This window comes from Chiloscyllium punctatum, chromosome 16 (assembly GCF_047496795.1).
Source record: "Chiloscyllium punctatum isolate Juve2018m chromosome 16, sChiPun1.3, whole genome shotgun sequence".
In the NCBI taxonomy this organism is placed as follows: domain Eukaryota; kingdom Metazoa; phylum Chordata; class Chondrichthyes; order Orectolobiformes; family Hemiscylliidae; genus Chiloscyllium; species Chiloscyllium punctatum.
This window is the reverse complement of record NC_092754.1, coordinates 8,439,923-8,467,779: the sequence shown is the minus strand read 5'-3', so window position 1 is coordinate 8,467,779 and position 27,857 is coordinate 8,439,923. Positions and strand designations below refer to the sequence as shown.

The window sequence follows — 27,857 nt, the reverse complement described above, 5'->3', positions numbered from 1 at the left end:
TCCCTCAATCTCAACACCAATGCTTTAGCTTGCATCCTTGACTTGGGTTCCCTGAGCTCCACTTTGGGAAGCCCTGTCTTAACCAAAAGATCTCACCTTGGAAGGTAGCACGCTCTCTCAGTTTTGCACAAGATTATGATCACAATTTTTGTGCTCAAATGCAAGACTTCATGCTCTCAGACAGTTATAACATACAGCCAGCATATTTCAAACATTGTTCACTCTTAGTACAGTGGTAGAATTCTTACTTCTGAGTTACTCAATAATACATTTTTGAATAGTCTGGCTCAATATAAATATAAGCACTAGAAAATGTTTCTAACAAACACTTTCATATCTGTTTGGAGCATGTCAGAATGACTCCTGAAGTCATTCTGAACTTCCCATTCTTAACATAGGCAGGGCCAGGGCCCGTGTTGTCCCTGGTCAAGGTCCTCACTCCCTGGGCCTTGGTATCCACCCAAGCACAGAGGCCCCACTCCCACCCCTTCAAGAGCCCGAGGCCCTGGTTATTGAATCCTGATGTAACCCCATTCCTCGGCCCTTATTCTGACATGAGTCCAGAGTTTCTCCATTCTCTATTTCAAATCCACCATCATTCACAGCCCGTTACATTTCATTACAGATGAAGTGACAGTGATGGTGGGGGTTGAGGGGGCAGAGGGTGATGAGCCAGTAGCAGAGTAGGAATGTCACTAGTTGGGTATTAGAGAATCCCAGACTAATGTTCTGAGGTCATGGGTTTGAATCCCAACATAGCTGCTGGTTAGAACTTGAATTGCATTTTTTTAAAAAAAAGTAAAATTAATAGCTTAGAGACAAAAAAAAACTGCAGATGCCGGAATCCAAAGTAGACAAACAGGAGGCTGGAAGAACACAGCAAGCCAGGCAGCACCAGGAGGTGGAGAAGTCAATGTTTCAGATATTAACCCTTCTTCGGGACTGGATGTGGGGGTAGGGGAAGCTACAGAAAAAGAGAGAGGGCTTCTGGGGTGGGGAAAGTAGTGGAATGGTGAGGTAGTGGTAGGTAGGCACAGGTAGCAGGCACTGGTTGGTCAGTGGGAGGGATGAATCTGGAAGGAAAGGTCGGTCTGGAAAAGGAACTGGAAAAGAGAAATCAGTTCCTGGAGGATAGTCAGTGGGGATAATTGCAACCTAATATTGCCCGGGAGGGCCCGTTCACATCCTCTGAACCGTCGGATGACATTCCGAGGAAATTGACTCGACCTGGTAACTCGCAGTGGGAAAGGAGCTTACAGTAATGTAAAATACATGCCTCGTAGCTTCCCTGGGTCGCTTACAGCCCTGTAGTCATAACACAAAGGTTTGGGCTGAATTAGGGTGGGCCACCACTTACATTTAAGGGATATCCACCAACTGATCCAGGCTGCATGCCCCCAGGACAAGTGGCATCTCGTATCTGACAGGTCTGACTTAGCCGGTGCCACACAGCAACCAAGTCAAGATTATAGGAGAGACGGATGGACCCAGGGTACCCCTATTAAAGCAGATGTAAAGGATCAGCAGGAGTCCTTTGGCAGATTTAAGGCCAAAATCCAGCGCGTTTTGGGGAAACCGCCCACCAATTGGGCAAAAATAACAAACACCAAACAACAGAAGGGGGAGGGCGCCTCTGAATGTGGGGAACGACTCTTTAGGGTCTATCAAGAATGCTCAGGGATTCCCCAGAGAGAACACTCTGACCGGCCATTCATTCAGGCTTTCAAGGATGGGTTGTCTGCTGTGCACCAGTCCGTCCTAAACACAGGGTGGTGTCATTCTCCAAGGCTGTGACGCCCTGGTAGAATGGGCAACAGGCATTCAGGAGGAAACCCTCACCCCAAGCGCGTAAAGCAGGAAAACCTAGGCACCGTCACAAAAACAAAATCCAGACCCACGTGTCACAATTGTGACAAAGCGGGGCACTTCGTCCAGGATTGCAGAGGGAGGAAACAGAACAACCGGAAGCCCACTTGTGTACTGTGGCCAAAGGGACCACTCTGAAGACACATGTTGGGAAAAACACAGCAAACCAAGAAACACTCAGAATACACCGGACTGATTTTCGGCAGCCCCCATGGGCATGGGTAATAACGAGGGAAGGATTTACATGTCTGCACTGGTAGGGGGCAGACAGTGTGAGATGCTAGTGGACACAGGAGCCTCCATATATCTATTAGTGACCTACCCCTGCGCACAACTAACAAAATGATTAATGTGAAGGGAATTAATGGACAACAAACCCCTGTGTCCTTGAGTGAGACCACTCTCGTAGAAACCTCTATATCCTGATGTGATTTTATGTATGTAAAAATAATGAAGGAACTGTTATGGGAAATGATTTAATGAAGGAGTACAAAGTCCTTGTAGACTGTGGGAAGGTGAATTATTCTGGCGCTGTCCTGATGGGAAAAAGGAAAGAATGGGGACTTATGTGAGCCACATGAGCACTGTCCAAGTCGCCTCCTGTGTGGGGTGTGATTGGCAGCTCGAAGATAATGGCTTTGGGGCCATTTGCGCCTCCATCCCAGGGGCATGGGCAGAGATATTAGATACTAAATTAGATACAGGCTTGATTAAAATCAACCCTGTAGTCGTGGAGGGTCCAGGACACAAGCCGTAACACCAATACCCCATAAACCTGAAGCCAGAGGGGCACTTATGGAAGTTGTGAAAGGATTAGTGGAGAGGGGAATTCACCAAGACACTACAAGCACTGCTAACTCCCCCACATTGCCGATCATTGTCACATTGACAGAAGTTACTGTTCACAATTGATTATACGGCCCTAAACAGGGTCACTTCTAACTTACACCCTATAGTAGCCAGTCCATCCACAATCTTAAATGGGCTCTCCCTGACCCACAAAATCTTTACTGGATGGATTCTGGTCTATCCACCTCCATCGTGACTCCCAAAATAAGTTTGCATTTACTGTTGGAGATAAACAGTATACCTGGACCAGACTTCCTAGGGATTCCATAATAATCCAGCCATGTAATAAGTGAGGTACTCAGGGAGATCGACCTGCCCCATGGCAGGATGATACTCCAATATGTTGGTGACATCCTCCTGGCTTCTGAGTCCAAACCAAAACTTTAGGAGGTGCTATACTTAGTCCTGAAGCACTTGCAGGACAGAGGGCTAAAAGCCAGCCCGAAGAAAGCCCAAATTAGGAAAACTAGAGTTCTTTACTTGGGACATTTAATTTCCCAAAGTACGAAAGAAATGCCTGCAGACAGGAAGATAGCTATACAACAGATGTCATGGCCTGTGACAGTCCGTGGTGTGAGAAAGGTCTTGGGTTTGTTTAATTATTGCAGTAAGTTTATCCCTGAATTTGCCAAAATTGTCGAGCCTATACAATGATTGGTAAAAGGGGGGAAACCTGTAACGGATCTTGGTGACTCGGGACCGAAGCAAGACGACTCCTATACAAAACTGAAAACAGAGTTAATGTCAGCATCAGGACTGGGATTACCAGATGCTAGTAAAGAAGTCCACATTTACTGCAACAAAGAGAAAGTCTTTTACTTGGCAGTAGTAACCCAGCTTCATGGCGATAAACAGCGACCTACAGGGTACTACTGTATGGCTGAGGGTTCCTGCAGTGAATGGCTTGCCCAGATGTATAGCTGCTTTAAACTGTGCCACGTGGGCATTGAGCATCAGCGAACCTATTGTGATGACAGGGAATATAGTTTTGCATGCCAAACACACCCTTCTAGAAATGTTTAATATGGGAAAATTACCCACGGTTTCTTACATGAGAAGACCAAAATGGGAAGCTGTCCTTTTGCCAGCAACTAAATCCATTACCGTTGTACTAGATACCTGGGAAAACCCAACAGAAGGGATGTTAGGCGATGGTGAGCCACATGTGTGTGGGAATGTGGACGATGAAGTAGAGGAGACTGGAATAAAGGATGTACTAGATGAAATGACTCGCAGAAATATGTAGTTTGTCATGAACGGGATGGGCAGCAGTGAATATGGAACTATGAGATGTCCAAGCGGGGACAATAGAGGGAGGCCTGTCAACCTAGGTGGTGGAGTTAGTGGCCCTCACCCAAGCCTTCATAGAGGCAACAGGGAAGAGAGTTAACATTTACACTGATAGTAGATATGCGTTCGGGATTGTCCACAATTACATGACTGTTTGGGGAAGACGGGGATTTGTCACCACAGGGGGCACCCTGTCAAGAATGGGCAGATAACAAAGACCTTACTGGATCAGTGAGCTCCCATCAGAGGCTGCAGTGTTAATGGTCAACGCCCATCAGAGGGAACCAAATAAACAGAATCCCGAGTGGCACATTTTTAAGGGGAACCAGGCTGCTTACAAAGCTGCTCAATCAGTTCGAGAGACAGAAGACATCCATCCTGTCTGTCACCATTGCTGAGGATGGCCCCACCATAAGCATTGGCCAAATTCACGCTGACACCTCTGAGGGTGAATGCGCCAGGTGGAAGGAGCAGGGGGCCACGCCAGACGAGAAAGGTGTCTGGAGATTGAATGACAAGGTCCTAGCCCCTATATGCATCCAACGTACTCTTATGCAATTACACCGTGGCATTTCCCATGTGGGGCATGACGCTATGATGACCAGCATCGGGAAGGAATAGTGGTGGAAGGGCATGGGCAGAGATATAGCTCGATTCTGTCACCACTGTGTGACATGTACCCAGCACAACCCAGTCAGGCCCATTAAAATTAGAATGGGCCACCAGTCACGCCCAAAGGGGCCCTGGGAGCATGTCCAGATAGATTTTATGGGATGTCCCATAAAATCCCAGGGGAAGATATATTGCCTTATGATTATTGACCAATTCACCAGGTGGGTTGAGGCCTACCCGGAACTGGTCAGCTAACACTGTGACAAGGAGTTTAGCTGAGGAGAGGATTCCCAGTGGGATGGGATGGGCTGCAGTCCCAGATTGACTCTGACCAGGGGGCCCATTTTACTGGATGAGTTGGAAAAACCACATGTCAGCTGTTGGACATTAAGCAGAAATTTCACATACCTACCATCCACAAAGTTCTATCATGGTGGAGCGAATGAACAGAACTCTTAAAACCTCCATTGCTAAGGCCATGCAGGACTCTGACAAACGCTGGATTGAGGTCCTGCTTGCCATACTCATGTGACTCTGGTCCACCACAAGCCAGTCGACTGGTTTGACCCCTTATGAGTTGATGACAGGTCGGGCAACGCAACTGCCTGAGTCTATCATCTCGACGAGTTCCGATGTTGGCCCTCTCCGCGATAGTATACATCGCTATGTTCTCAAACTGAGCGCCCAGCTGAAGGAGATGAGGAAGACAGTTAGGGACAAACAGGAGGGGTGGGATGAGCAGAGGATTGTCTGGAGGTCCCATCAGTGGGTAGTAAGGTTATGGTCAAGACTCTACCTGCTAAACCAGGCTTCGCCCCGAAGTGGAATGGTCCCTATGAGGTTATCATTAGCAGTGACATGTGTGCTTGTATTGACAATGCGAGGGAAGGGGATCTGGAAACTCTGGTCACAACTGAAGAAATATACAGGCACTGGTCGATGATCCTCACCCTCTGCTTTCTTTTCAGACTGACTCATCTCGAGGCCCTGCTGACATTGTTTGTGTGCGCGTGGTTGTTGCAAACACATCAAGAGCGTAGGCTGTTGTGTGTGGGCGGTATAGCCTTTGGACCCATTGTATAACTCTGTTTGGTAAGCTCCGGGACGCTTGCTTATTTTTCCCTTCGCCCTTTGCCTAGTAGCCACTGGGGGCGGGGAGCACCGAAGGAATTGTGCCGACCTAGGTACCGTTCACTTGAGTAAGCGCAGGTTACATGTCAATACTAACCTATATATGTCCTATCTGCACTTAGAGCAGAATAACATCTCTAAATGCTGAGTTTGTAGTCGAATCCCTGCACACTCTCGTGGGGGGATTCCCCTGAGACCCATTCCGTTTAGTAAATCAGAAACGGCGGAATGGTGGTTGGACCAGGACCAATCCTCACAATTATCCATTTGGAAGGGGCTAGGTCTGACAGAGAATCTCCCGAGTCATTCATGCGAGGCCCTGACCAAACCATTTATGCTGCCAATGATGAAGTCACCTGGGAGACCGCGGGTTAGAACATTCAAAACGATAAACGTTGGTTCCAGCTTCACTACAACCTTCCATATATACCCCTGGCTCTGTCCCTCACAAACACCACAGGTGAAGGAACACCCCCCGGAGATTATTTGTTTTAAATGGAATCACACATCAGGGTGGAATGCCGGGACCAGTGAATGTTCCCGTTCCCTGCTCCTTACTCCGTCTGGCCACCGACATTACTTTCTGGAAATATTCTGAGCCTTGAGGTTGTCAACATGACTACAGGTAAACCGTTCAAAACCATTTAGACTGCAATTCAGACTGATTATTTCATGACTTACAATGGCATTTATTTTGTCTATGGTCTCAAGGCCTACCCTTGGCTCCCTCCAAATTCGAGGAGAAAGTGAGGACTGCAGATGCTGGAGATCAGAGCTGAAAAATGTGTTGCTGGAAAAGCGCAGCAGGTCAGGCAGCATCCAAGGAGCAGGAGAATCGACGTTTCGGGCATGAGCCCTTCTTCAGGAATGAGGAGAGTGTGCCAAGCAGGCTAAGATAAAAGGTAGGGAGGAGGGACTTGGGGGAGGGGCATTGGAAATGCGATAGGTGGAAGGAGGTTATGGTGAGGGTGATAGGCCAGAGTGGGGGTGGGGGTGGAGAGGTCAGGAAGAAGATTGCAGGTTAGGAAGGTGGTGCTGAGTTTGAGGGTTGGGACTGAGACAAGGTGGGGAGAGGGGAAATGAGGAAACTGGAGAAACCTGAGTTCATCCCTTGTGGTTGGAGGGTTCCTAGGCGGAAGATGAGGCGCTCTTCCTCCAGCTGCCATGTTGCTATGGCCTGGCGATGGAGGAGTCCAAGCCAAAGGAGTAGCCATGGGCACCTGCATGGGTCCCAGCTATGCCTGCCTCTTCGTAGGATATGTGGAACAGTCCATCTTCCGCAGCTACACTGGCACCATCCCCCACCTTTTCCTCCGCTACATCAATGACTGTATCAGCGCTGCCTCGTATTCCCACGAGGAGGTTGAACAGTTCATCCACTTTACCAACACCTTCCACCCCGACCTCAAATTTACCTGGACCGTCTCAGACTCCTCCCTCCCCTTCCTAGACCTCTCCATTTCTATCTCGGGCGACCGAATCAACACGGGCATTTACTATAAAATGGCCAACTCCCACAGCTACCTAGACTACACCTCCTCCCACCCTGCCCCCTGTAAAAACGCCATCCCATATTCCCAATTCCCTCGTCTTCGCCGCATCTGCTCCCAGGAGGGCCAGTTCCAATACTGAACAACCCAGATGGCCTCCTTCTTCAAAGACCCCAATTTCCCCTCAGATATGATCGACGATGCCCTCCACCGCATCTCCTCCACTTCCCGCTCCTCCGCCCTTGAGCCCCGCCCCTCCAATTGCCACCAGGACAGAACCCCATTGGTCCTCACCTACCACCCCACCAACCTCCATATACATCATATCATCTGTCGTCATTTCCGCCACCTCCAAACGGACCCCACCACCAGGGATATATTTCCCTCCCCTCCCCTATCAGCGTTCCAAAAAGACCACTCCCTCCGTGACTCCCTTGTCAGGTCCACACCCCCCACCAACCCAACCTCAACTCCCAGCACCTTCCCCTGTAACCGCAAGAAATGCAAAACTTGCACCCACACCTCCCCCCTTACTTCCCTCCAAGGCCCCAAGGGATACTTCCATATCCGCCACAAATTCACCTGCACCTCCACACACATCATTTACTGCATCCGCTGCACCCGATGTGGCCTCCTCTATATTGGGGAGACAGGCCGCCTACTTGCGGAACATTTCAGAGAACACCTCTGGGACACCCGGACCAACCAATCCAACCACCCCGTGGCTCAACACTTCAACTCCCCCTCCCACTCCACCAAGGACATGCAGGTCCTTGGACTCCTCCATCGCCAGACCATAGCAACACGATGGCTGGAGGAAGAGTGCCTCATCTTCCGCCTAGGAACTCTCCAACCACAAGGGATGGACTCAGATTTCTCCAGTTTCCTCATTTCCCCTCCCCCCACCTTGTCTCAGTCCCAATCCACGAACTCATCACCGCCTTCCTAACCTGCAATCTTCTTCCTGACCTCTCCGCCCCCACCCCACTCCGGCCTATCACCCTCACCTTAACCTCCTTCCACCTATCGCATTTCCAATGCCCCTCCCCCAAGTCCCTCCTCCGTACATTTTATCTTAGCCTGCTTGGCACACCCTCCTCATTCCTGAAGAAGGTCTCATGCCCGAAACGTCGATTCTCCTGCTCCTTGGATGCTGCCTGACCTTCTGCGCTTTTCCAGCAACACATTTTCAGCTCCCTCCAAATTGGTCTGGATCTTGCTACGTTGCTTATGTGGTCCCTTTTGTTCGCCATTACAGTTCCCTCCACCTTCATCCCAACACACACCAACTTCGATGCAAACGATCCATCAATGAGACTGAGCGATTCTTTATGATCACCTTCCCCGCCTATGGGAGGGCTAAGGCTGCTGGGGAACTGATCAATATGGCCTCAACGTTGGGAAGGCTGGCTAATGAGGCTGCCGATGGCTCTGCAGCAGTTAGCACGGCCATCTCAGAGGTGTTGGCTGAGGTCATTGCCACCCGTACTGTTGCGTTACAGAACCGTTTGGCCCTTGGCTATTTGCTAGTGGCACAAGGTGGCAGCTGTGCTGGTTATTGGCCCCGAGTGCGGCACATACACTCCAGAGACCTCAGACAATATAGCGGATCACATCTGCCTAGAGGCTGATAAGATCCAACAGGAAGGGAAACAGTTTCATGATTATAATCCCCCAGGATGGCTAGGATGGCTACAAGGTGGATCTTGGGCCTCGTACCTTTTACATGCGTTCATCATGTTCATTATTATTGCCATCGCTTGTTGCATTGTTATGGCTGTCCTTAACTCATATTGTAAAGTTTTGACAGCGAGAATTATGCCGGGTGCTAGCCTCCACGTTGAGTCACCTGGGAGTCACCCCTTTCTGTCCCCGCTGATGATTACTGGACATAGGTGGTCAGTTTGTCATGCTCCTGCATGTCTTGGACCTCAAGGGGGGACTGAAGACAGAAATTAACTAAAGAAGATATACTTAGAGAATACAACGTCATTGCACGCCATTCCCAGAACCTGCGATCCCTGCATGCAGAACTCACAAGAAACCGCCTTGTGTGGGCTTTTGTTGTACACATCATCCAGATTATAAAAACTGCTGCAGCTGTTGTTCAGGGAGAGACAGCATGGCCAAGTCCCGCAGTTCGTGGAGCATCACACTGCCCCTCCCAAAAGCTTTTGATTTTTTAAAAATTTGACTTCTAATTTTGATCGACTTGCTTCTAAATTTGAGTTTCATTCATTTTACTACAAAAGTTATTCAAGAAAAGTTACAATTTTCTATTTGCAAATAATTGTGCTTTACAATTAGGATTTTAGGTTTTAAGCCCCTGAGTTTTCACCAGCAGTGAAACAGTTAACACGTTGGGAGATTTTTATTACACAGATGGTTTTCATCCAAATGCAGCATTTTTATTTGGACTTGGCCGGGGAGTTTTCATTCACTCCTGTCTTGACAAAGGAGGTGGGTGTGGGTGACTGTGGCTATCCATCACTCCCACTGCAGAATTGGATTAGAATGTTGACAGTACAACATCCTGACTCTATGAGGTACTGCCCTCATGTAATCTGACACAGCAATAAATCTGCACTATAAATTGGGATAAGATTAGACAGGAATGCGAGGTGAGAAGGAGGAACTCTCACATGGCAAACATAATGTGCGTGTGTGTCTCTTGCTTTCTTTCTGCAGCCTGAAGAAATAGCTTTGCCTATTCAAGGCCAACACAGTTTCAATAAGGTGGGTGCCACCATCTGCTTGTGTGGGGGTTATGATGATTTCAGCATCTGTTTGGGATTGGGAAATGTCTCGTTAATGTGTCAATGCCTCTTTGATGCCTGCAGACGGGTATTTTTTTGTCCTCTTCCACACACTGATTCATATTTTGTCGCAAGTTTGAATCACTGAAAGGTAAGGAAGTATTCGCATTTATGTAGCGCTGGTCACAATTTCATAGAAACGTAGAAAATAGGAACAAGAGTAGGCCTTTGAGACTCATCCATAATTCAATACGATCACCCAGCTCAGTCCTCTGTTTCTGCTTTCTTCCCATACCCTTTGATCTCTTTAGCCCTGAGCACTACATCTAACTCTATTTTAGAAACACTCATTGCTTTAGCCTCAACCACCTCCCTTGGCTGAGAAGTCCATAGTCTCACCACTTTCTGGGTGAAGAGGTTTCTCCTCATCTCAGCCCTAAATGGTCTACCCTTGTATCCTTGGATTGTGACCCTCAGTGCTTGAGATTATCCCAAAGTATTTTATACCAAGTGAAAATATTGTGTGTTGAGCTGCTCTTGGAATGTAGGAAAAGCAACAGCAAAAATTACAGACAGCAAGGAACTCAATGACCATCTAATCTGATTTCATAATGTTGTCTGAAAGTTAAATATTGACCAGGAAACAAGGGAAAGACCACCCCCCCACCCTCCCCATTCATCTTCGAAATAATGCCATGTCATTACTATGTCCACATGAGAGGCCAGACAGGGCCTCAGCTAAGCATCACGTCTGAAAGATAGGGCACCACTAGTCCTGGACACACAGCCAAGTCTCTGGGACAGGGTCTAAACTGCAACCTTTCAGCACAAAGGTAAGAGTCCATCCCACCGAACCGCAGTTGACTGGGCACTCCCTCAATTGAGACACAGGAGGTATCAACTCTACCTCTGAGCTAGAAGGTTCAAACCCAATCCTGGGATCTGATGATTCAGGAAGCCTATGGCAGGCAGTAAGAATAAGAGGATCTCCTGATCAGCCAGAACAGTGTGAAATGCTACAGCACAACAGCCTCCATCTGAGAGAAAAAAACTTGTAGGTTTTTATTTTTTACTCATTGACATGATGAGAGTGTCATTGCCGAGGCATTTATTGCCCATCCCTAATTGCTCAAAGGTCAGTTAAGGGTCAACTGCGTTGCTGCGGGTCTGGAGTCACATGTAAGCCAGACCAGCTAAGGATGGCAGTTCCTTCCCATTAGTGAACCGGATGGTTTTGTTTCCCAACAATTGGCAACAGTTTCATGGTCATCATTCGTCTCTTCACACAGCCAGTGTGAACCAGAGCAGGGACTCCAGGTTCAACCCCTGGTCCGGTCTGGGTGGATTCAAGACCTGCTCCCTGTCCTATCCAGAATGGGTGTTATGGAGTCGACCTGTTTTTTTGGGTAAAGAACAGGAGAGGAAGGTGGAGGTGTGTTTTATGAACCAGCCTATCTCTAGCATTGTTGTTGTTGGAATGTTTTCTTGAAGAGCAATATTTCAATCCCACACTGCAAGAATTGGATTGTAGAGGTCTATAACAAGCTTGATTCAATCCTTCACAATGCTGCTCAGGTGGGATGTGTTGAATAGATATATCGGAGTGAGCTCTAGCCACAATTCAATGATAGTAACACTGTCTCCATTTCCCTTTGTTGCATCCAATAACCTCACAATTACCACATTTTCCTACCTCTCTCAGGTATACTGAATGGAAAACTTCTCTGTCCAGAAATATCTTGAAGGTTTAGCTTCTGCACTATTATTCTTGACTCTCCTTCTGTTTAAGACTATAAGACCTGAGACAGAAGTAGGCCATTCAGCCCATCGAGTCTGCGCCACCATTCAATGAGATCATGGCCGCTGTGTAATCCTCAACTTCATTTTCCTGCTTTTTCTCCAAAATGTTGATCTCTTTACGGATTAAAAATCTGTCGATCACTGCCTTGAATTACTTAACGACCAAACTCTGCATCCCTCTGGGAGAAGAAATATCTCCTCACCTTTGACTAAATGTGCGACACTTTATTCTGAAATTATACCCTCTAATCCGAGACTCTCCCACAAGAGAAAACAACCTTTCTACATCAACCCTGTCAAGTCCAAAAGCTTATAGTTATATGGAGCCTCTTTAAAGTAACAAAATGTCCCAAGGTACTTCACAGACCACTGTAAAGGACAGAGTGACACCAAATCTTGAAGGACAAGGATAGGAAATGTGTGGAACACCACCGCCTGAAAGTTTCCCTCCAAGCCACTCACTACCCTGAATCGGAAGTAAATCAGCTGTTCATTTCAAATTTGAGGTAGATAAATCTTTGTTAAGCAAAGGTATTAAGGGAGTATATTTGAGTATATTTAAGATTGAGATAGGCAGGTTCTTGGTTGTTAAGTGGATCAAGAGATACGGGGAGAAAGCGAGAGAATGGTGTTGAGAAACTTATCAGCCATGATTGAATAGCAGAGCAGACTTGATGGGCTGAATGGCCTAATTTCTGCTCCTATGTTTTATGGTCTCTGTCGACTGGTCTTATATGGGCCAAAGGCACGTGTATGGAGTTAGGCTACAGATCAGCCATGATCTCATTGAATGGTGGAACAGGCTCAGGGGCTGAATACCCTACTCTCATTCCTACGTTCTGATATTGCTGCTTCTTCAGTATCACTGAGTCAAAAACCTGGAACTCCCTCCGGAATAGCAATCTATTCCTCCTTAAGGATGGAAGTAGCTCAATAGGCAGCTCACTACTTGTCCAGGGTAACTAGTATTGGCTCATAAGTGTTGGCCTGGTCAGTGACATCCCTATCCCATGAATGAATGAAAAACAGAATAGGGGAAACATAAGGGACAGAGGCAGAGAGCTGTAGTTTAGTAACTGCAGAGTCTGGGGTCTTGGCAGCTGAAGGCATGGCCACGTGCAGGGAAGCAATTAAAATCAGGGATACTCAAGAGGGCGGTATTAGACGAATGCTGCTATCTCAAAAGATAGTGGATTTGGAGGAGATTACAGAGTTAGGAGGGACAAAGAGGTCAGGGAGGCATTCAATAACAATGACAATGTTTTATTAGGTACCGGTGGAGGTCAGCAAGCACAAAGGTGAGAGATGAACATGACATGGTGGAAATTAAGCCGTGAGCTGTAGAGTTTTTAGATGACTTCAAGGTGAGTGGGGTAGACAGTGGGAGATGCACCAGCAGATCATTGGGATATTCTAGTTTTGAAGGTGTGGAGTCATGGATGAGGGTCAGCAGCAGCTGAGCTGAGACTGGGGTGAAGTCGGGTCACGATACAGGTTTGGAAATTGGAGGTCGTTTAGTGACGGTACAAATACAAGGTCAGAAACCCATCTCAGGATCAAATCTGACACTGAGTTTGCAAACGGATGGGTTTGATTTGTTGACATGGACAGGGATGGAGTCAATTCATTGGGAAAAATGCTCTAAGTGGGAACCGAAAATCAAGGCTCGGTCAACCAACATTTAACTTTTGAAAACATCAGATAAGCAACATGATTCGTTCAGAGCAGCAGAGGAGTTGAACGAGGCCATGGTGGAGTGGAGCTGGCTATTCTTGGTGTACATGTGAAAATGACCAAAAACCTTCTCTTTTCTCTTTACCCTTCAACCACACAGGTGGGCATCTCTCACCTGTCACAACCATCTTCGTAAATCTTCTCCACTGTTGTTAAACCCACTCGGTCAGCATTGTCTTTCTTTGCTGGGCTCAAGGCTTCCACATGGAAAATGTGCAAAATCAGAAGGTGATGTTAACACTGGAGGGAACAGCAATGTGATAAAACCAGGTAAGTCGGTATTGTTGACTGCCAGCACTGAAGCAATGCTCAAACTACACATCGGGGAGGGAAAGGAGTGAGTAAATTCAACCTCCAAAACACCAGCAAAAATTCAATCCAGGGTGGGGGGGGGGACAACCAACTGGAGAAAAATCATCTCCATGCATGGCAGGGCCAGAATAGGGCAGGAACTCCGTCTTCAATCCCAGCTTCCCTCTCTCGGCCTCTTGTTGCTACTGAGTGTCAATGATGGAGGGAATAGATGCTTATGGATATGGTACCAATCAAGTGGGCTACTTTGTCCTGGATGGTGTCAAGCTTCTTGAGTGCTGTTGGAGCTGCACCCATCCAGGCAAGTGGGGAGTATTCCATCACACTCCTGACTTGTGCCTTGTAGATGGTGGACAGAGGAGTCAGGAGGTGGATTACTCACTACATCATTCAGACAGAAATTTTTCTTCCAGAGTCAAAGGACATGATAATGGGGCAAGAAAGGAAGCAGAAGAAATGCCTGGGAAAGTGTGCTGCTGACTGAAAGCAAGAAGAAGGAGAAAACCGAAAAACGTAAAGAAACGGAAACAGACTTTGCGGTCTGAAAATGTCGAGGCTGCAAAATGCCTAATCAAAGAATGACATGTTATTCCTCAAGCTTGTCTTGAGATTCCCTGGAAAGTTGTGGCAGGTCAAGGACGGGGATGTTAATGTGAGAGTGAGGAGGAGCATCACAATGACAGACCACCTGTAAGCTCAGGATCACGCTAGCAGGAGGTGCTGTACAAAGAAGCCACTCAATCTGCACATGCCTTTTCCAAAGTAGAGAAGATCACATTATGAGTACTGAAAACAACAGACTCGATTGAAAGAAATACATGTAACTGGCTGCATCACCCAGTCAGAGGTTTGAGGCCTTGGGTTTCCTGGTGAAAAGGAAATTCTTTTTTATTGTCACGGGTAATGTGATGGATCCCAGTCTGCAGTTATTTATGCTAAATATCAATTGGGCAGAAACTGAATTGGACTCACCACATAAACATCCCTGATGAAGAGCTTATGCTCGAAACATCAATTCTCCTGCTCCTCCAGAGCTGCCTGATTGGCTGTGCTTTTCCAGCATCACACTTTTTGATTCTGATCTCCAACATCTGCAGTCCTCACTTTCTCCTCACCACATAAACACAGTGGCTACAAGAGCAGGTCAGAGGCTAGGAATCCTGCAGTGAGTAACTCACCTGTCTCCCCAAATCCCGTCAAGGCACAGATGAGGAGAGTGGTGCACCTAACACTATGGGCAATTTAGCATGGCCAATTCACCTGACCTGCACATCTTTGTACTGTGGGAGGAAACCCACGCAGACACGGGGAGATTGTGCAAACTCCACACAGACAGTCACTGGAGGCTGGAATTGAACCTAGGACCCTGATGCTGTGAAGCAGCAGTGCTAACCACTGAGCCACCATGTCACCCATTTCTTATAAAAACAAAATGCAACAGAATACATGGGAACACCACCACTTCCAAGTTTCTCCTCCAAGCCACTCACAGACTTGACTTGTAAATATGTTCTGGATTAGAGTGGTGCTGGAAAAGCACAGCAGTTCAGGCAGCATCAGAGGAGCAGGAAAATCGACGTTTCAGGCAAAAGTCCTTCATCAGGAATACACCTCACCCCAGCTCCAAACTTCCAGCTCAGCACCGTCCCCATGACTTGTCCTACCTGCCTATCTTCCTTTCCACCTATCCACTCCACCCTCCTCCCCGACCTATCACCTTCATTCCCACCCCCATTCACCTATTGTACTCTATGCTACTTTCTCCCCACCCCTACCCCCCTCTCATTTATCTCTCCACCCTTCAGGCACTCTGTCTATATTCCTGATGAAGGGCTTTTGCCTGAAACGTCGATTTTCCTGCTCCTCGGATGCTGCCTGAACTGCTGTGCTTTTTCAGCACCATTCCAATCCAGAATCTGGTTTCCAGCATCTGCAGTCATTGTTTTTACCTTATAAATATGTTACCATTCCTTCATTATCGCTGGGTCAAAAGCCTGGAGCTCCCTCCTTTAGGACATTGTGAGTCAACCTACAGCACGTGGACTCCAGCAATTCAAGAAGGCAGCTCACAACCACTTTCCCAAGGGCAACTAGGGACAGGCAATAAATGCCAGCCCAGCCAATGAGACATTTTAAAAAAAATTCTTTCCTACTTCCACCTCAAGACTGACTTTGTCTAAATCACCCCTTGTTCATTATTACAATGTTTTATTATAGTTCAAAGTTTCATCAGTTTTAACAAAACTTCATCAACTCTGTTTCATCCAGTACGGACTCTGCCAGAACTACTGAGTCTTTTTTTCAGTATGTTCTGTTTACAATTTTTTATTCCCAGCATCCGCAATATTCTGCTTTTCAATTTCAGTGACAAACTGCTCTGGGGAATGTGTGATAGTAAAATACTACCTTATATATTGCTTTACACATTTCACTGACAGAATCTTTATTGGTAATAATTGTAACATTAATTCAAAAAGAAAGAAATGATACTCATTAAATGGATTATTGAAATAATGAGACTGTCCTATGGGAGATCTCAATAGCAACAGAACCAGCCACTGTTGTGACTAAATACTGACCCCTGCAGGATTTATTGAGAAATTACGCACAGGGATCAATTTCTTTTCATGGAATACCTGCAGTATGGAAACAGACAATTTGACCCAACAAGTCCAACTGACTTTCCAAAGAGCATCCCATCCAGACTCACCCCCTAACCTATTTCTGTAACCTTGCACTTCCCATGGTTAATCCACCTAATTTACACATCCCTGGTCACTAGGAGCAATTTATCAAGGACAATCCATCTAACCTGAACAACTTTAGACTGTGGGAGGAAACTGGAGCACCCAGAGAAAACCCACGCAGATACGGGGAGAACGTGAAGACTCCACACAGTCACCTGAAGCTGGAATCAAACCCAGGTCCCTGGGCATTGTGAGACAGAAAGCTAACCACTGAGCTAATGCGCCACCCGTAACTGTGTCCCCTGGACATTCAATAACATTTTCAGAAAATATCTATTTGATGAGGCTAATTTTTAGATGAGGAAAATTGACCCTTCAGCCCTTCAAGCCCTTTCCACTGTTAAATGAAGTTGCAGCTGATCTACTTCTCAATCTAGATGTAGGCACCTGCCCTTATTGTCTATCCCTAATCACCCTTAAACTGAGTGGCCACTCAGCCACTTGGGTTAGTTAACAGCCAATCACATTGCTTTGTGTCTGGAGTTACGTGTAGGCCAGACCAGGTGAGGATGGTAGATTTCCTTTCATAAATGATATTCGTAAACTTTGGATTTTTACAACAATTTATGTCAATTTCATCACTGACACTGGTTTTCAATTTCAGATTTATTCATTAATTAATAATAATGAATAAATTGGACTACAAACCTTACTGATATTTAAACGCATGTCTCCAAATCACAAGCCTGGACCTACTGAAGTCCAATAGTACTACAAATATTTCCATCTAACCCATTACCAAAGTTTTATTTATGGAGAATTAAGTATTATTTTGAAATGCGGTCAATATTATAAAGTAGGATTTATAGCAAACAAGGTGCTCATAGCAAGATAGTGACCAAATAATGGTGTACTTGACGGGAATATTTGTTGAGGAACAAATATTGGCCACAAACTCATCTTTTAAATAGAAGCACATTTTGATCTTTTGATTTGATTTGTTATTGTCACGTGTACTTAGGTACAGTGAAAGGTTTTGTTTTGTCTGCAGTACAGGCAGATCATGCCATACAAAGTGGGGTAATAGAACAGAGAGGAATATAATGTTATGCTACAGAGAAGGTGCACACAGAGCAAGATTAACATTAAATTTAAAATCTGAGAAGTCTAATTGACAGTGGGGAAGAAGCTGTTCTTGAATCTATTTGTACATTTTTACAAATGTTTAGATCTTCCACCTGATGGAAGAGGTTATAACTGGAGTGGGAGGGGTCTTTGATTATGATCGTTTCTTTCCTGAAGCAACAGGAAGTATGGGTGGACTCAATAAATGGAAGGTCAGAATGTCATATGGACTGGTTGTGTTCACAACTCTCTGTAGTTTCTAACAGTCTTTAAGAAGAGAAAAAACACCAAAACATCCAGCAAAAACACCTCTGGCATTGCAACATTCCCTTGGAGATACACTGAACTATTAGCCTGACAGACCAACACCAGAAAAGATGAACCTAGCCTGGTCCCAGAAGCTGTCACCTTCTAAATACGCTGTCCCTCCACTATCTATTCCCCTCTCCCTCTGGTTTTCCCAGACGACCCAGCTCCCTGTAGAGTTTGCTCTACATGTTCATAACTGCCTGGGTAGTAAAGTTGTGCAATGTAAGTTATCGTTGCTTCAATAGAAGGCAACTATAGAAGTGTAAGGTGAAAAATATCCTGCTCTCAACTGTTTCAGTTTGTAGATGTTGTCCCAGTCAAGGAACGAGAAAAAACAAACAGAAAAGGATTAACAGGAGGTAACAACTGGAGACCATACGACCTCCATTCTTACTGTGTTAAACATTACAGTACAGAAATCATAGTCAGCAAGATACTGTTGAACTTCCCAATGTTCCTTCAAAACAAACCAGTCAACTTATGATATTTCCAAATTCATGATTTCCCTGAATAGCATTTATCATTGTACAATATATCTGAAAACACTGAGGAAGGTAAGTACTCTGGCATGGACTCACTTTGAAGCTATAGCTTTAATCTGTCCCCAAACTGAGGTTACTGTTCAGGTTAAATACTCAGATCCACGGCAAAAACTGCTCCCATCAAGAGACAGACTCTGCTGCTTGTAGTATTGGATTGATAGGTTTATGTTCATAACCAACTTGCATCATGTTAGGTAGCATAAATCACACAGGACCAGAACCCGAGTGAAAAAGAAATATAGAAAATAGGAATAGGTCATTCGGCCCATCAAGCCTGCTCTACCAATCAACATGATCATGGCTGATCATCCAACTCAGTCTCCTGTTCCTGCTTTCTCCTCATGTCCTTTGATTCCTTTAGCCCTAAGAGCCATGTCTATCACTTTCTTAAAGGCATTTCATGTTTTGGCCTCAACTGCTTTATGTAGGAGAGAGTTCCACAGGCTCACCACTCACTGGGTGAAGAAAAGCCACCTCATCTCAGTTCCAAATGGCCTATCACTTCTCCTTGGACTATGATCCCTGGTTCTTAACTCCTCTATCATCAGGAACATTCTGCCTGCATTTACTCTGTCTTGTCCTCCTGGAATTATTTATAAATTTCAGTGAGTTCACCCTTCGTTCTTCTAAACTCCACTCAATATAGTCCTAACCAAACAAATGTCTCTTCAAACATCCTGAGATGTATCTAGTAAAGCGAAGGTGAGGACTGCAGATGCTGGAGATCATAGTCAAGATTACAGTGGTGCTGGAAAAACACAGCAGGTCAGGCAGCATCTGAGGAGCAGGAAAATCAACGTTTCGAACAGAAGCCCTTCATCAGGAATAATGCTGTGAGCCTCCGGGGTGGAGAGATAAATGGGAGAGGGAGAGGGCCACTGCAGGAATTGCAAAACCTGTGCCCACACCTTCCACCTCACCTCCATCCAAGGTCCCAAAGGAGCCTTCCACATCCAAAGTTTCATCTGCACTTCCACACGTCATTTATTGTATCCGTTGCTCCTGATGTGGTCTCCTTTACATTGGGGAGACTGGATGCTTTCTCACAGAGCGCTTCAGGGAATATCTCCAGGACACCTGGACCAATCAATCCCACCGCCCTGTGGCTGAACATTTCAACTCCCCCTCCCACTCTGCCGAGGACATGCAGGTCCTGGGCTTCCTCCACTGCCGCTCCCTCACCACCCGATGCATGGAGGAAGAACGCCTCATCTTCCGCCTCAGAATACTTCAACCCCAGGGCTTCAATGTGGACTTCACCAGTTTCCTCATTTTCCCTTATCCCACCTTACCCCAGTTCCAACCTTCCAGCTCAGCACCGTCCTCATGACCTGTCCCACCTGCCAATCTTCCTTCCCACCTATCCGGTCCACCCTCCTCTCTGACCTATCACCTTTATCCCCATCTCCATCCACCTATTGCACTCTTAACTACTTTCTCCCCAGCCCCACCCTCTCCTATTTATCTCTCCACCCCAGAGGCTCCCAGCCTTGTTCCTGATGAAGGAGTCTGCCTGAAATGTCAATTTTCCTGCTCTTCGGTTGCTGCCTGACCTGTTGTGCTTTTCCAGCACCACTCTAATCTTGAATCTGTATCTAGTAAGGTTCAGCTCAACCATGCATTGATGTTATGAGTGAATATTCATTCATCAACTTGCATTAGTGTGGTGTCCAGTCCATATCTGAGGATTCCAGAACTTGCCAGTGATATTTACATACTGCTGAAAGTTTTAGAAATAACTCTACTGGGACCTTGTGAGTGACATGAATGGGGGAAGTGTTCAAATGGAACTGTTTTGAGATCATTTCACAATCATATGAGACCCTGATAGGACTTGATGGGATGTATGTGGAAACATTTGGTGGGACGATCTAGAACTAGGAGTTTCTGTTTAAAAATTAGGGAGAGGGTGTCCATTTATGGCAGAGATAAAGAGCCTTTGTAACTCTCCTCATAGAATCCCCGCAGTGCAGAAGCAGCGCATTCAGCTCCATTCCTGATGAAGGGCTTTTGCCCGAAACGTCGATTTTCTTGCTCCTCGGATGCTGCCTGACCTGCTGCGCTTTTCCAGCACCCCTCTAATCATTCCACACCAACCTTCCATAGAGCATCCTATCCAGACCACCCCCAACACCCCCCATAGCTCTGCATTTCCCATGGTAACCACATAGCCCTAGAGACTATGGACAATTGAGCATGGTCAATAACTTTAACCTGTACTTCTCTGAAACCAGAACACCTGGAGGAAATCTACACAGACACAGGAAGAATGCACAAACCCCACACAGTCAGTCACCCAAGGGTGGAATCAAACCCAGGTCCCTAGCGCTGTGAGGCCGCGGTATGAACTGCTGAGCCAACCTTCCCCGAAGGCAGTGAAAGAAGTATCTGAATATTTTAAAATCTGAGGTAATGGAGTCTTGAAAAGTAAAAGGGTGAAAGGTTATCAGGAGTCAACAGGAATGTGGAAATGAGATTAAATTTAAATCCGTCATGGCAGAGCTGGTATTGAAGGGCAGTATGGCCTACTCTAGCACCAATTCTTATATATGCATTAGTGATCATACATGTTTCACCCTGCACCCTCCACAATTTAATAAAGTAATAATTATGTTTGAAAATAGTGCACAGTAATCTCAATGGGTATTAAACATTACTTCCTTCTGAACCATTTGTGAAGCATATAGATTAAAAGTCCCACAGAACAGCTCAAAATGACCTAATCCTTCATTTTGCCCCAGCAAACATTACCACAGAATTGATCAGCCTGTCAGGAGTTCAAAACCCCCGACCGAAACTCACTATAGTTTTGAAGAGCAGGCAGGGTAAGTGCACTGCTCCCAACTGCAGAGGAAAACTGACTACATAAGGAAAAGAGAGGAACAAGGCGGGGGATAAAACAAAGAAATAACATTGTGTTTGCTTATGCAGCTGGACATGTTAGGACAACGAGTCAAAACACTTTTAAATTTCCATGTGTTCTTACCAAATTGTGTTTGGAAAATTGCCGTTGATAGAATTACTTTAATGAGATTGAATGATACATGTTGCCTAAGATTATAGCATTGCAGTTAATCTACTTAATCACAACAGATCGTATGAATAGACTCACTCTTGGTCTCTGATAAACGTAATACTGCCCTCTAGCAGCCAAGATCAGTTGCCACAGTTCTGAAAGAAAAAAGTTATCATCGAGCTGTTCTGCAAAATGATAATATTTATTTGGTTGGAGAAAGCAACGACTAGTGGAAATGTCATGAATTGTGTAGGTTTACCGAGTGGACTCAATCAGGAATCATTCTGTTCACACAGACAAACAAAGCAGGTGGGAATTTGGAGCACAGACTTGATAGGATATCCAAAGGGGGCTTGTACCATCTCGCTGACTGAGACTAACTTAAATACATTGCAGTGGTTTATCAGTGCACAATGCACTGTTTATTACTGACTGACCAGGAGGATAGGAATCTGTCAATTTTAAGGGGTGATTAGGTGGAAGGGGTTTTGTTTGTTCGAGGTTGTGAAGTTTGAATACAATAATAAGGTCTAGGTTAGAGTGGTGCTGGAAAAAGCACAGCAGGTCAGACAGCATCCAAGCAGCAGGAGGTTGCCCAATAATTAAGGCCAGCCTAATGGTAACCATTTCCATAAAGACCTATATGGTTCATTAATGTCCCTTAGGATCTTGTCATGGTGATGATCTCATGTTTCTGCTACCCATGTCCTTCTAGATATAAGTGGTCATGGGTTTGGAAGGTGCTGTCTAAGGAGTTTTGATGAATGTCTATGATGCATCTTGTAGATGGCACGTATTGCTGCTATTGAGTGTCAGTGGTGGAAGGAGTGGATGTTTGTGGCTATGGTGTCAATGAAACGATTGCTTTGTCCTGGATGGTGACAACTTGTTGGAGCTGTGCTCAACCAGGTATCTGGGGAGTATTCCATCCCACTCCTGACTTATACTTTGTAGATGATTGGGCAGGTTTTTGGCAGTCAGGAGGTGAGTTATTCACTGTAGTATTCCTAGTCTCTGACCTGCTTTTGTAGCCACTTGTATTTGTGTGGTGAGCCCAGTTCAGTTTCTGGTCAATGGTATACCCAGGATGTTGATAGTGAGGGATTCAGTGATGGTTATGATATTGATTGTCGGGTGGTTGTTAGATTCTCTCTTATTGGAGATGATAATTGCCTGGTATTTGTGTGGAGTGAATGTTACCTGCCACTTGTCAGCCTAAGCCTGGATATTGTCCAGGTCTTGGTGCATTTGAACATGAACCACTGCAGTATCTGAGAAGTTGTCAAAGGTTCTGAACATTGTGCAATCATTGACAAACATCTCCATTTCTGACCTTAAGATGGAAGGAATGTCATTGTTAAAGCAGCTGAAGATGGTTGGACCTGAGGAACTCTAGCAGAGGTGTCCTGGAGCTGAGATGACTGACCTCCAACAACCACAATCATCTCCCTATGTGCCTGGTATGACTCCAACCAGTGGAGAGTTTGCCCCCGAAACCTATTGATTCCTTAATGGTACACTCAGTTAAATATGGCCTTGGTTTTAAGGGCAGTATCTCTCATCTCCCCTTTGGAATTCAGCTCAGAGTTGGAGTGCGGCAGTGCAAAGGGTGAAAGGCTGTACGAGATTAGAACAATTGCCTATTGCACAAGCCTTTCCCACAGAACCAGGATAATGATCACTAACACAACTAGCTTCTCCAAAATTACTCAAGCTGTAATCTTGTGCCTTGGACTGGTTGGCCACACTACACTGGAGTCTTCTTGTACTACGGTCCAGCAACATTGCTAAGTGAAGAAGGAAGCTCTTGGAAAAAAAAGAAAAGCAAGCTGAAGACATTTGTCACAAGGAAGTGCAAGATAGTCATGAAAAAAACAAGATATTAATGAACAGCACTTTCCCGGGGGATATCTGAAAAATTCTTAAAAACCTTCCCTGCTTTAATACAAGTCTATGCACTCAGGCACAATGTGTGAAATATGTCATCAAGGAAAAATAAATAGCTATTTCTTTAACAACAAGTACTGAATGGGATGTTTTAAAAAATAATAAATTCTGGAGAGAGAATTTATTACTGTTTTTATGTGTGCAGAGGTAGCTGGCTTTAGAAAACTATTGCATGTCAGTGTAACATATTATGGCTCATAAAAGTTAAAGATAAAGTTATGCTGTATAGGGAGAATATCAGGTGATCGTATACAAGGAACAGAGTAAATTACATTGAAGGAATGTGACTGTCATGCTTTCGGGGGGTTTTATAAAAGAAAGGCAAAATTGCAGGAAGTTTTAACTCATTAAGATTGACAACCATCGGTAGCTAGTTAGCTGGTTAATTGAAGGAAAGATATAGGAGGAGCTGAACATTGAGAGAGTAAGGAAAACATATGTTAGTCTGGAACTAAAAAGGTCAGAACAGAAAGAGGCAATCTATGCTCAGAAGTGATTAATTGGATCAAGGTGGTTGAAGAGAGGGGGGGTAGTTGGTAATCTGTTTGCCTGGGTACTTACAATCATACAATGTAAGATTTATGATGTGTGGCAATGAAGTAAAGACAAGCATCTTCCAAATAGAGGAACAATCAAGAGAAAAGGGCATCTTTATGCATGAAAGTCAGGAGCATCACGATGCTTTCAATCCTGAAATCAGGACTAAAAATGGATTGCTCAACTCGGAACACATATGCTGTCAAGGGAAAGACTTGAATTTGTATAGCTCCTGCTAACACCTCAGGATGACACAGACCCTTCCCTTGAGAACTCCTGTCATTGTTGTAATGTAGAGACAGTTACATTGTGAAAGTGGGCCTATTGTGTCAACTGTGGATCAGATGGTTGCACCTTTGCTGTGAGCCATGAGATTCTGGATTCAAGCCCCAGTCCAGAGCTTTGGGAAATGTTTTTGATGGGATGTGGGTGTTGATGACAATGTATTGCCCGTTCCTAATTGTCCTTGAGAAAATGGGGATGAACTGTCCTCTGGAAGCGTTGCAGTCCTTTTGCTGTCAGTGACCCAGAATGCTACAAGGGAGGGAGATCTAGGATTTTGACAGCAATAGTTGCTGCATATGCACACAGACTGTTTAAGAATTTAAGGGGGAGGTGCGTGACTGCTGCTAGACATTGTGCACAAAGCCTGAGGAGAAAGATTCAACTTGACTCTCTGATGCTGTACCGAGCAAGTACTGCTCTGTCTTCAGTGCCATCTTTCAGATAAAAGAAAGTGAGGCCTCATGAGATTGCTCAGGTAGATGTAAAGAAACACCTTGTTGTCTAATGGAAGAACAGTAGCAGAATTATTCCTGATGTCATGGCTGAGATTTAATGATCACACCAAAAACAGATAATCTGGCCATGGGCACATTGCTGATTTTGGGAGCTTACTGTACACATCCTGGCTGTCATTGTTCCAATAGAAGCAGTAGTGACTACACATCAAAACATTTGAGCTCTCTGTAGGTTGTAAACAGTGCCATATAAATCCAAACCTTTCTTTCATTCAAAAATGGCAACATGGTAGTGATCAGATAGTCTGTGACAGATTGTTGAGGAAGGGATAGTTATTCAGAACCAATCGCTCTCCTAAACATTCTTGAGGCATCTCCAGCACTTGCTTCTCATACAGTATAAAAGTTTGTTTCCTTTCTAAAGTTGCGGTTCTTGTCCTTCCATCTTGATATGTACAAGACAAAAACCTTTGAATTCATGTCTAGGACCAGAGGGCATATAAAGAATATAAAGGGGCACCAATTTAAGCCTAAAAGGAGGAGGAATTTCTTCTCTCAGAAGATTGAGTCTTCGGAACTCTTTGTTTGTCACAGAGTGCTGTGGGGGCAGAACCGTTGTGTATATTTAAGGCTGAGATAGATAGATTCTTGATCAGTAGGGCAATCAAGATGGGGAAAGGGCAGGAAAGTGGATGTGAGAAATGTGTTGGACCAACCATGATCCTATTGAATGGCAGAGCAGTCTTGATGGGCTGAATGGCCTCCTCCAAATTCTATTTCTTATGGTCTTTTTTTATATAAACATATTGGTTCTGTACCATCGGTCATTAATTGTATACCTGCATAGATTTTGCTATAAATATAGCAAAAGGTTCTATAAGTAAACTTGTGACAGGCTATTCACAGACCTCCAGAGAGGATCTGTGATACCTGTGAAACAGCAACCAGCAAGGAGGCTTCTCAACCAATCACACTGAATAACCCTTACAGAGTGAAAACCAGGAGGTTACAAAGAAGAAAATACAATTTGCCTTGAAACCATTGTTGAAAGGTGTGGTGCTGGAAAAGCACAGCAGGTCAAGCAACATCCGAGGAGCAGGAGAGTTGACATTTTGGGCATAAGCCCTTCATCAGGACTCACGATGAAGGGTCCTGCCTGAAATGTTGATTCTCCTGTTCCTCAGATGCTGCCTGACCTGCTGTGCTTTTGCAGCACCACACTTTTCAACTGACTGTCCCGTATCTGCAGTCCTCACTTTCTCCTAGCATTGAAACCATTGTAGAGTGACACGAATAAAGGTGAGAAGATACATGTGAAATTCAGGGAAATAGAGCAAAACCGTGAAAGAAAAGTTCAAAATCTGAAATGCTACCTTTTTCTGAGGGAATAGAATTGCGCGCTTGTATAATTACTTTCTTCAGGGCCAGAGAGGTTGTTCATTTCCATCCATGACATAACATAACAGTTGAAAAAATTATTAATAGATCTGTGTTGGATTGCAGAGTTGGCACCTAGGGCCAAATAGTTGCTCCTAGTTTTATTTTCTCCTCTTAATGTCCGAGATATTTCTTTTATCTTCACAAAAGTGGAAGGGAAGACTGGTGGAATTGTTTTGAGTGGTCTTGCTGTTCCTTCCTTTTCCTCCCTTTCTGTCCTCCTGCAACCTCAACCAAATACTTTTGTTGTTGTGGATTGGAAAACTAATGTCGGAGTTTTCATCCAACCAAGGTCCATATCCAATATTCTGACACATTGTGCGAATTATATCAACAAAACACTATATTGGCCAGTACTCAGAAATAAATTCTTTTGATTTTTTTGACATTTGTCCAATCTGACAGATGTTGGTTTAATATCCTGTTGAAAGTTGGAACCTGGGTCGAAAATATTACGTAGACTATGTGCTTTTCTGGGTCTTGATCCCATAATCCTCTGACTCAGAGACAGGAATATCATCAAGAAGCAAAAGATTACTCCCAACTGAGCAAAGCTATTATTCAATGAGCTATCTGTGAAATGTATTCAACTGTTCCTATAATGGTATAGCTAGTTACTGCAGGAAAATCCATTGATTGATGCCTTGGTTAACAGAGTGAGTGACTGGAGAAACTGAAAAGGTGCTGCATGATTAAAATTTAGAATGTTAGTACAATCCCAATGGACCACACAAGGCAAATTTATCAAATGATCCCCCACCTCCCCAAAAGATGAAACAACAGCGAGATCTCACTTTTTTGTGTCTTTTCAATATATTCCAACATGAATCAGAATGATTGCAAGTGACACATGAATTAATGGGTAAATTATATTCAAATAAAATGTGAATTTCTATTTTAGTAGTTTGCATAAAATTAAACACTTACATTACTCCACAAAAATGCGTGGTTCCTCCTGCAGTCCCAAAGACTATAACCCAATCTCTACTACAAAGGTTCTCTCATTTCCCATTCAATTAATTCAGTTGTTGAATCACATTTGCCAGCAATGATATTCCATCCAGGGTCCCGGAGGTGATCACCAACCAAACAACATACTGCTGCAGAATCTCTTCAGCTAGGCGTGAAGCTGCAGATTCCCCAGAGACCCCACTATATGATCCCTTTAATAAACCTCAGGAATGGTAACACTGTTCAACTTACAAACCCTGCTCCCACTCTTTTGTTGACGATTTTATTGTATTGCAATGAAACACATGCAAATGCACATGTGTGCGCACACACACACAAACCTTCTTTGTTCTCCCACTGCTCAGCTGGCTTGTGTCTGTAGATGTCCTTTGTGTCTGGCTGTGAAACACACAATTTCCCTCCAGTGGTACTGCTTCCAGGTCAGGTGTCACCAGATCACCAGTGATTCTTATCTGTAGAATCATAGAGTCCTACAGCATGGAAACAAAACTTTTGATCCAACATGTTCCAAAAGTAAATTAATCCCACTAACTGTACTTAGTGCATATCCCTCCAAACCTTTCCTAATCATAAACTTATCCTAACATGTTTTAAATGCTGTAACTGTACTTGTATCCACCACCTTCTCTATAGAATTATACAGCATGGAAACAGACCTTTCAGTCCAACCAGTCCACACCATCATCCAAGGAAGTTAGAACTGAG

General features: G+C 44.9%; 2 long non-coding RNA genes across 2 annotated transcripts in view; one reads left to right on the top strand and one right to left on the bottom strand.

The window, feature by feature from the left end:
* Window positions 1–27,857, bottom strand: part of LOC140486942 (uncharacterized) — a 54,081-nt gene that overhangs the window by 13,882 nt on the left and 12,342 nt on the right. The window contains exon 2 of the long non-coding RNA XR_011962677.1: window positions 27,473–27,622. This is a non-coding gene — a long non-coding RNA (uncharacterized lncRNA). The remainder of the gene's footprint in view (window positions 1–27,472; window positions 27,623–27,857) is intronic.
* LOC140486941 (uncharacterized) lies at window positions 9,704–15,367 on the top strand. Its single transcript, XR_011962676.1, has 3 exons — window positions 9,704–9,974; window positions 13,629–13,798; window positions 14,254–15,367. It is a non-coding gene; the product is annotated as an uncharacterized lncRNA (long non-coding RNA).